The sequence below is a fragment of the Dermacentor variabilis genome, chromosome 7, assembly GCF_050947875.1.
Source record: "Dermacentor variabilis isolate Ectoservices chromosome 7, ASM5094787v1, whole genome shotgun sequence".
Classification (NCBI taxonomy): Eukaryota; Metazoa; Arthropoda; class Arachnida; order Ixodida; family Ixodidae; genus Dermacentor; species Dermacentor variabilis.
Window position 1 is genome coordinate 143,925,437 of NC_134574.1, and position 9,198 is coordinate 143,934,634.

At 52.6% G+C, this 9,198-nt stretch overlaps 1 protein-coding gene across 1 annotated transcript in view; it reads left to right on the top strand.

Moving 5' to 3' along the window:
• The window catches only part of LOC142588053 (uncharacterized), a 52,996-nt gene extending 47,308 nt beyond the window's left edge, over window positions 1-5,688 (top strand). Inside the window, exon 4 of the transcript XR_012829663.1 lies at window positions 5,476-5,688. The gene's annotated coding sequence lies outside the window, so the exon portion shown is untranslated. The remainder of the gene's footprint in view (window positions 1-5,475) is intronic.
• Window positions 5,689-9,198: the final 3,510 nt, after the last annotated feature.

Consider the following 9,198-nt stretch of genomic DNA (forward strand, 5'->3'; position numbering starts at 1 on the left):
CCCTCCGAGCAAGGTCACCCTCGTCGGAGCAGGCAAGCGTACACGTTACGAATGCGCGCCATCTTGAGACGTTATAGACGTTCGCGCGAGGTTGCGAAAACACTAGCTCTCGCATGGCTTGTTGATAAACACCGCTCGGTGGAGCGAATCAAAGGAAGCGCGTGCTTGTTTGAGAGAAAGATGGATGCGCGCGAATGGAAAGGGAGTGTGTGTGCCCGGAAGGAAAGCCTTTTGCTACTGCCCCCTTTTCGTACGACCTTCTCGGCGTGATATGTGTAGGCGAGCTGCGCTATATACACGGGAGGAGCAGAACTGGGCACTTGAGCACGCTGCGGAACTTCCTGAATAGGAAAGCCCTCGAGAACTCCATCTGCGTTCGTCTCTCAAGGACGTCTTTCGCTCGTGTAAGACGAGCTGTGAAGCGCTCGGCGCATACAAAACGCCCCAGCGAAGGGGTCCTCGATCGTGTAGTCACGGAAGTACTTAGCTGGTAAGTGTGAAAAAATCTGTTTGAACAGCATTAAGAAACGGCGCGCAGTAGACCAGCACTTGCGATCCAGTTGAGGCTGAAGTATACGAGAAAACGGCGTCTGACACAATTTTGTTATGTAGTGCGCCAAAGTTTTTGACTATGTCTATGCAACGGTGCGAGAAAGTAAAACATAGGCATGAGCGCATGAATATATTTTAGCCAATGCCAATTCTGGTATAAGAGGACAAGTACACACTTTACACACAAGAGAGCTCCGTCTGTCGCTACTAAGTGCATGAAAATTTTACATGGCAAAATTTATTTCATTTCTTGGTTATAATGTTTGAATATTCATTTACCGCTCGCAACCTTTAATACAATGTCCGCAAATACAAGCTGTTCCAGTCAAGATGACAAAGTTTCAGCGCTGCATAGACGTAAGGAATGGGAGGAATAAGAAATCGAAATACTGGGTTTCACGTGCGAGAACAGCTACCTGATTAAGAGGCACGCCGTAGTGGGGCACTCAAGAATAATTTTGCCAACCTGGGGTTCGTTAGCGTGCGCCTAAATGTAGGTACACACATATAGCGCTTTTGCATTTCGTACCCATCGAAATCCGGCCACCACCGCCGGTACCGAACGCACGGACTGATCTCAGTACACTGTAATATAATTTACACCCTAAAAAGTGAGAAAGGGTGTAAATGTGTCTATATCTGACACCCTGTCAAAGATTGATGGTGAGGTAATTCGCACTCTCCGAACCGGAGGGGATGGGGTGACAACCAACCCACCCCGCGTGCGTTTAGTGAGGGTTCGACTGCTGACCGGCGATAAGGTCCACGCCTGATCGACCGTGAACCAGAGGCATGAGACGGGAGGCGACGTCGTACAACACACACACTCAATTTAATAAAATGAAATCATGCGCGGGACATCATGAAAGAAAAAGAACATACAACTACAAGTAGTGGGCTCTAGTTCGCGGAAGGCGTGCGGGTCACACAACGCACGCCCTGACGCCACTCGCGCGACACTAAGCCCACCACGTGGGAGCCCCTAAGACTCGCGAAAAACAAATAAAATACGCGACACAAATACAAAATATACACGGCAATAAATAGGGCAAACACTAAACTACCAGGACATATAAGAAACAACACTCGATGGATAATTAAACGAAAGATTAAACGCGATTAAAGAAAGACAGTGCGGCGGAAAGTTTTGAGAGCGGGCTGGAACACGAGGCTTAACTGTGGCGTGCTTGTCGAGATCCCGGTCTGAAGAGCGTCGGGCTGCTGGTACCTCGCTGCCGAAGATCCTGACGGACTTGCACCGTCTGTCGGTCGAACGGCGAAGACTTCGGCCTGGAGGTTTCAGCCTGCCGACCACATCTTCAGCTGTCTCCCGGTGCACGGCCACGCTGCTCCGTCTTCCAAACCGCTCTGCCGGTCGCCAAGCCGCCTCGTCCCTCCGCCGCGCTCAGGCGACACACGTGACCAAACCGGTCTGGCGAGCTCGGGACAATGGGAAGCTCGCTTCCCCATCGCCGTTCAAGCGGCGTTGCTGCTGCTGCGGCAATGGCGGCCATCTTGAGAGGAGCGCGGGCATGCACTCTGTGACACCACCCCGACGACAAGAATGTTATTCTAATAACATTCAAAACTAACACATAGTCATGCACGCGCACCTTAAGGACACCGCACTCCCCACGCATTCAAAGGTCACGCGCACAATCACGTCGTCGTGTGGGTCACGGTTTGGGAAGTCCTCCGCAAAGGCACTTGTGCGCGCATATCGCCGCCTCGCTCTCGGCCAGTCAGTGCAGTCCACAGCCCAGCTCAAACGCAAAAGAACAGAAAACTTGTGATAAAATCATGGTCCCGAAAATCCCCAGCTCCAAAATACATGCGATACGGTATTGTCCCCTGGGGCCCTGTGACTGGCGCAACCCACGGCAGAGCCGGTACGCGCACTTTACAGGCAGCACGTATTACACACACACAGAAGAAAACAAACAAATCAGAGATCAGTGTATTGAAGCGCAGGAAAACCAAACAACCAACGCAGTGAAACATAAAAAAAAATGTAGCGAGGCACTATTAACAAAACTAAATTATCAATGCCGTGCCGTCTTCCCTTCTCAATACCTGCTTCTTTTCAGTCGTACTCGCTGGGGTCGCATTCCTGCCGTCCCCCAAGCACTCCCGGCGCAAAGGTGGCGAGACACAAAATGCGCCCTGCAGCGACATGCCGCTTCGCGCCTCGGCTGCCTGCTTTTGCCACGCTGCTTGTAGTACACTGACCCCTGCCTAGTCCTCACCCATGCACAGCGCATGAGCAACTGAGTGCCACGAAGGGCGCGGCTCAGTGGTACCTGCCGTCGATGAGCCGAATATATCGCTCGCGCTCTCTTTCGCGGCGACGAGCAACGCTCCGCGCCCGCCAAGCTCTGTCGACGCCTCCGTGACCTCTGCGCCATTTTGCGCGGCCTTTTCCTCACCCTCTGGTGTCTGCCAAGGGTCCGCACCTCGCGCCCCCGCGGTGTGTGGTAACTCGCCAGCCTCCGCCGCGCCACACACTTCGCCGCCTCTCTCGGCTTGCGATGTAGGCACCATTTGCCTGCGCGGCGGCTGACGTTTTTCGTGGCCAGCCTCTGACCATCGTCACCCACCACACCGCCTGATTCCCGAAGCACCGGCCTCTCGTTCGCTTCGAGGGCCCCGGCACCGAAGGGCTTAGGCACGAGGGAGGATACGGGCTGTACACGAACCCGCGCAAGGCCCACTCCAGAGGGATGAGGTTGGTCAGCGGCGACGGTCGAGCCCGGCAGGCACTCTGTGTTCCGAATGCTCTCGACACGGCCCTCCCTCGCGCGCAACAGCGCAATTTCCCTCTCTAACTCGAGGACGCGCTGGGAAGACCGTGCCGCATCGCACTCCTCCGCCTCGCGTTGTCGCAGCTCTCGCGCTTTCCTGCGCTCGCGACTATCCGCCTCTTCTTTGGAGCGCATGTCGCGCACAAACTCCCGGAGCGCTGGCCCCTCAAGGCCCATCTGCCTCCCGACGGCCACGATGCGCTCCAATTCCTCGAGGAGTCCATCAGCCATGTCTTGGCCTTCTCCCGCTCTCGGCGATACGCGTCTGTTCCCCCCGCTATACACCTCGTGGTCACGGAAGATCGTGGTCAGCAAGTCCTGTCGCGGACGCCAGTTGTCAAAGATTGATGGTGAGGTAATTCGCACTCTCCGAACCGGAGGGGATGGGGTGACAACCAACCCACCCCGCGTGCGTTTAGTGAGGGTTCGACTGCTGACCGGCGATAAGGTCCACGCCTGATCGACCGTGAACCAGAGGCATGAGACGGGAGGCGACGTCGTACAACACACACACTCAATTTAATAAAATGAAATCATGCGCGGGACATCATGAAAGAAAAAGAACATACAACTACAAGTAGTGGGCTCTAGTTCGCGGAAGGCGTGCGGGTCACACAACGCACGCCCTGACGCCACTCGCGCGACACTAAGCCCACCACGTGGGAGCCCCTAAGACTCGCGAAAAACAAATAAAATACGCGACACAAATACAAAATATACACGGCAATAAATAGGGCAAACACTAAACTACCAGGACATATAAGAAACAACACTCGATGGATAATTAAACGAAAGATTAAACGCGATTAAAGAAAGACAGTGCGGCGGAAAGTTTTGAGAGCGGGCTGGAACACGAGGCTTAACTGTGGCGTGCTTGTCGAGATCCCGGTCTGAAGAGCGTCGGGCTGCTGGTACCTCGCTGCCGAAGATCCTGACGGACTTGCACCGTCTGTCGGTCGAACGGCGAAGACTTCGGCCTGGAGGTTTCAGCCTGCCGACCACATCTTCAGCTGTCTCCCGGTGCACGGCCACGCTGCTCCGTCTTCCAAACCGCTCTGCCGGTCGCCAAGCCGCCTCGTCCCTCCGCCGCGCTCAGGCGACACACGTGACCAAACCGGTCTGGCGAGCTCGGGACAATGGGAAGCTCGCTTCCCCATCGCCGTTCAAGCGGCGTTGCTGCTGCTGCGGCAATGGCGGCCATCTTGAGAGGAGCGCGGGCATGCACTCTGTGACACACCCTTAGGGTATCCATTATATAGATAGCACCCTAAGGGTGTGAGTTATAGACACATTTACACTCTTTTTCACATTTAAGGGTGTAAATTATTTTACAGTATAGCGCAGTGTCGAAGTCACTTAGCTACCACCGTGAGTAGTGCCAATGTTTGCCTGTCAAAGGTGTTAACTGTAGAAAGTAGCCCTTAAACGTGACCTCCATTGCCCCGCCCGAAACACAGCGGCTAACTTTTCGTTCAATATATTTAGTATCTACTTGACCCGTCTCCCCTTCATCTTCCTTCTCACCTTTACACGTACTGGTGCGAGTCGCCGGTACATCAGTAAAACATGACTGCGTAACGAAGCATGTTATTATGTCTCCCTGCTCAACTGTTTCAAATTTCATAGCAAAGCCAAACAGCGAGTAATTAGTGAACTATTGCGCGTAAGCGGATTATGGGCTGTGGCGGATTGTGGCTTCACGCTATAGCGCGTTCCGTACTCCAACGAAGTGATTGGAGAGAGACACGCATCTCCTCTAACGTTGAAAAAAAAAAAAAAAAGATGCCACGCTGTGCCTCTCGCATCGAGCCAGTTGTGCCTTTTCTCGCTTTACAAAACCGTGTTCTTACAGTGGCCGTTTGGTTGGAAGAAGCATAGTTTTCTAATATATATAGCTTAAATAACGGAGCCCTATATTGTACCTTTAATACAATTGAGTAGCTGCACAATTTAAATGGAGGACGAGGCGATGGCATGCCCACGCAGCATGGCCATGGTCCCTGCCTTTCGTAGGGATGATGGCCACGTGCCTGTCCCGTTGGTCTCGCCTTCCATTGGTCCCGTCTATTGCCTTTCCGCGCAGTCGAATAAACTACATTTCGTCCCTGCATCGTCCATACAGGTGAAGCGGAACGTGGAGCGGTACATGGAGCGGATCGTGGAGCGGATCGTGGAGCGGATCGTGGAGCGGACCGTGGAGCGGATCGTGTAGCGCAGCGGCGGCTACGCCATCCAGCCGGGCCGAAGACGAAAGCGCATTGTCTCTTCACTGCTCACGACTCGAGCCACACGACATGCGCAGCGCTGATGAAGGAATGTGATGAAAAAAAATTTAATTATGGGGTTTTACGTGCCAAAACCACTTTCTGATTATGAGGCACGCCGTAGTGGACGACTCCGGAAATTTCGACCACCTGGGGTTCTTTAACGTGCACCTAAATCTAAGTACACGAGTGTTTTCGCATTTCGCTTCCATCGAAATGCGGCCGCCATGGCCGGGATTCGATCCAGTGACCTCGTGGTCAGCAGCCCAACACCATAGCCACTGAGCAACCACGGCGGGTAAGGCACGTGATGATAATGCGCAGTGACGGAGGTGACGCTACAGATGACTGCCCCTCCCGAGGTCATGTCCAAATGGAGTTAACCGGCAGAATGCGATATTGGGCTAGATGGTTGATGCTTGAAATGTGGTGCTGGCGCAAGGAAAACTAAGCGGAAAGAGGCCGCCAGTTTGTTTCCCTTGGACCAGAACTACATTTCGAATTCTCTGGGCCGTATCTCTACAGAAGTTGCGAGAGCTAGGAAACAATTTTCATGGGCAGTCGAGGCCATCGGTGGCCAGTATAAGATCATCATACCTTGCTGGTGAAGCAGCGCACTGACACTATGTGTGAAGTAAGAAGTATGTGTTCTAAAGTAAAATAGTTGCGAGCGCAGCGAGTGTCGTCTTGTGTGTCTTCTCTGTGTCCGTGTCAGTGCGCTGCTTCACCAGCAAGGTATGATGATCAATTACCAACCAGCCCAACTTTCAACATTACCGAACCATTATAAGAGTTCTCGTGGGCGGTTCTGAGCGCGCCGCTTATGTGCACTTGGCCCTGTATAGCATACCGCACGTGCGTTTTCCTGGACAAGCTCGAAGGTGAGCCACGGGAAACACAAGGGACTAGGGATGGGCAGTCTAAACACCGGGCGTGGATCCTGTGGCCAACGTAAGGAGCACGCCGATAACACCGAAAAAGGAGCATATGCCCGCTCCCACGTCAGCATGAAAAATTCCCCAAGTAGACACGAAAGCAGGCACGCCTTCCTTTTGCCAACTCGAGGCCCAAGGACACACAAAGGACACACCTTGGCAACGCCAAGTAAACGTGAAATAAAATGGTCCTTACTGTTCTTACAAAGGCCAGCCATAAGTGGCAACTACAAAGAAGGTACTCGTGACGTATTTTCACGCGGGCAGTCGGCCTGTCTATTTCGCGCCCCGAGATGTCCGCGCCGTGTCCAGGGTGAAATGGGACCTGCCACGGTGTTGCTGGAAAGCCGAATCAGCGAGAGCACGAAAAACGCATTTCAGCCGTGATTACATGGGCGGCAACGAGGAGCGTGAAACGGAGTCGACCGACACCCAGCCGATAATACGTCGGGGAAATTCGTTCCACGGGCTCGTAGCCCGCGAACTGTATACGGCAGACGCGCTGGTCTGACGATGGGCGTCGACCAGGCGCGAAAGAACAAAAGACAAAAACAGACATCTCCATCTCTCACTCGAGGGTGTCCGCCAAAGTGGCTGCTCCAAACCGTGACAGCTCTCTCTCTTCGCGCTAAAAGGCGAGCCTCTTCAATGTACGGGGACACGCCTGGTTCGCTCGCTGCTCAATCTTCTTTGCCAATGATCGCGCCGAGCTGATTCTCACGCCTCTGGTCGAGGTCACGCTGCGTACGCGGCAGGAACAAACCCGTGCCAGTGTCTCCCGCTGAAAGGGAACCCTTTTGATGCCGCGCGAAGGCGTGAAAATTACGAGCCGCGATACGGCGGCGGGAAAATGTGGCTCTGCAGCGTGTTCCTCGACTCGTGGCTCACTTGGTCTCAGACGAACGACGCGCGCAAGTGACAGCTGCGGTTCGCGCGTCAGCCAAGCGGAAACGCACAAAACTTCAAGTGTAGGTGCCACACTGAGTAGAGTTATGTGGTCATAGCTCGCTTCCACTATGTGGTTGTATTCATCTTATATGATTATTAAACTGAATCATTCAATCACTTTCGGTAACCTAAACGGATAGTGATCTAATGAACAAGGTTGAGTATCTCGACTGTTGGATGAGCAACACCTCACTGGTCTTCCCTGGTGCGCGGCGACCGGGTGGCCGAAAGAAGAGTACTGCTGTCTTAGTACTGTTCGCCGGTGGTGTAATGACTTCCGGTATACTAAGGCGCATGAGAATGGCCACCCATCCCGTATGTCTTTCACAAAACATGAGGAGCGCCTAAAAGATACCTTATTATAAGAAGCCAAGGAACACTGACACCAAGGAGAACATAGAGGAAAATACCTTCGCGAAGGTTGTGGGATCGTTCCCCACCTGCGGCAAGTTGTTTTTTCATCCACATTGATTTCCATTCACTTATCGTTTCTTTATTTCATTTAATAAGCACAAGTAATTCCCCCTATGTTGTCCTTGGTGTCAGTGTTCGTTGGCTTCCTATGACTAATAAAAATCGGGCCCCTCGGTTAACCCCCTTCTTCTTGTTTAAACGATACCTTAAGAAGATGAAGTATCCACAAAAACAGTATCAAGCGTTTTTAGTGGATTAATTCCTCATAATCACAGCAAGATGCGAAAGTACTAGTACTTATTCTCCGTTGGCCTAGCTAGAATCAGTTATTATGAAACAAAAAAAAAAAGCCCTACGAACGACACAAGTGACGCAGAGAACACGGAACAAGCTCCTGTGTGATTGGCCCATGTGCATTTAGCACTAATCTTATTTTTAGCCCTTGGCCTCGTCTGTTACAAGGCCAGCCCAGTTCCACGGCTTAGTGTAGCGAAAAGTATTCGCCGCAAGGCGCTCGGCAACCACAGATATAAAATGTGCAACATATTTACTACAAATAAACAATTTTCCGCAGTTACTGGTCCGCATCCGTCGTTTACGTCCAACGAACTGCACGAGAAAAGGTGGGAAAGCGTGAACAGCGACGCCAGATTTCTCCGCACCCGCGACGCCTGGCTCCTAACTTTCCCGCCTTCGCGGCATCCAATGGTTTCCTTACGCTGGGAGACGTGACACGGGTTTGTCTGTGTCTGATGCCGAAACACAGACAGGAAACCACCAATACGCAAAGATGATAGAACGAGAGGCTTTGAAAGACGTATACTCTCTAAGGTATATGCATCATCATCATATTCTTCTCCTTCTTCTTCAGCCTCTTTCATGTCCGGCACACAGCGAACGCCTTTCCAAGCGATCCCCAGTAACCCCTGTCTTGCGTCACCTGACTAGTTCACTTTATGTGCCTCAAGATATATCCTAATTTGTGCACACCACCCACTTCTCTGCCGACCTCCACTGTGCTTTCTCTTCCCTCGGCCATTCCCTAACTTCTGTTGACCGCCGGTTGTTTGCTCTACGCATTACACGGCCTGCCAAACTCGCATTTTTTTTCTCGCTCTTGGAACTCAATCACACGGGCGACTGACAGAGGTCGCGTGACAGATCGCGGCCAAGGAGCGACTAACGGCGACCGACGTTCCCCACCGGTAGGCGCGACCTGTCCATCGTCAACGGCGAAATACTTAGCGACGGATGCCGTTTACGTCTGCTCGTACATCGCAATCG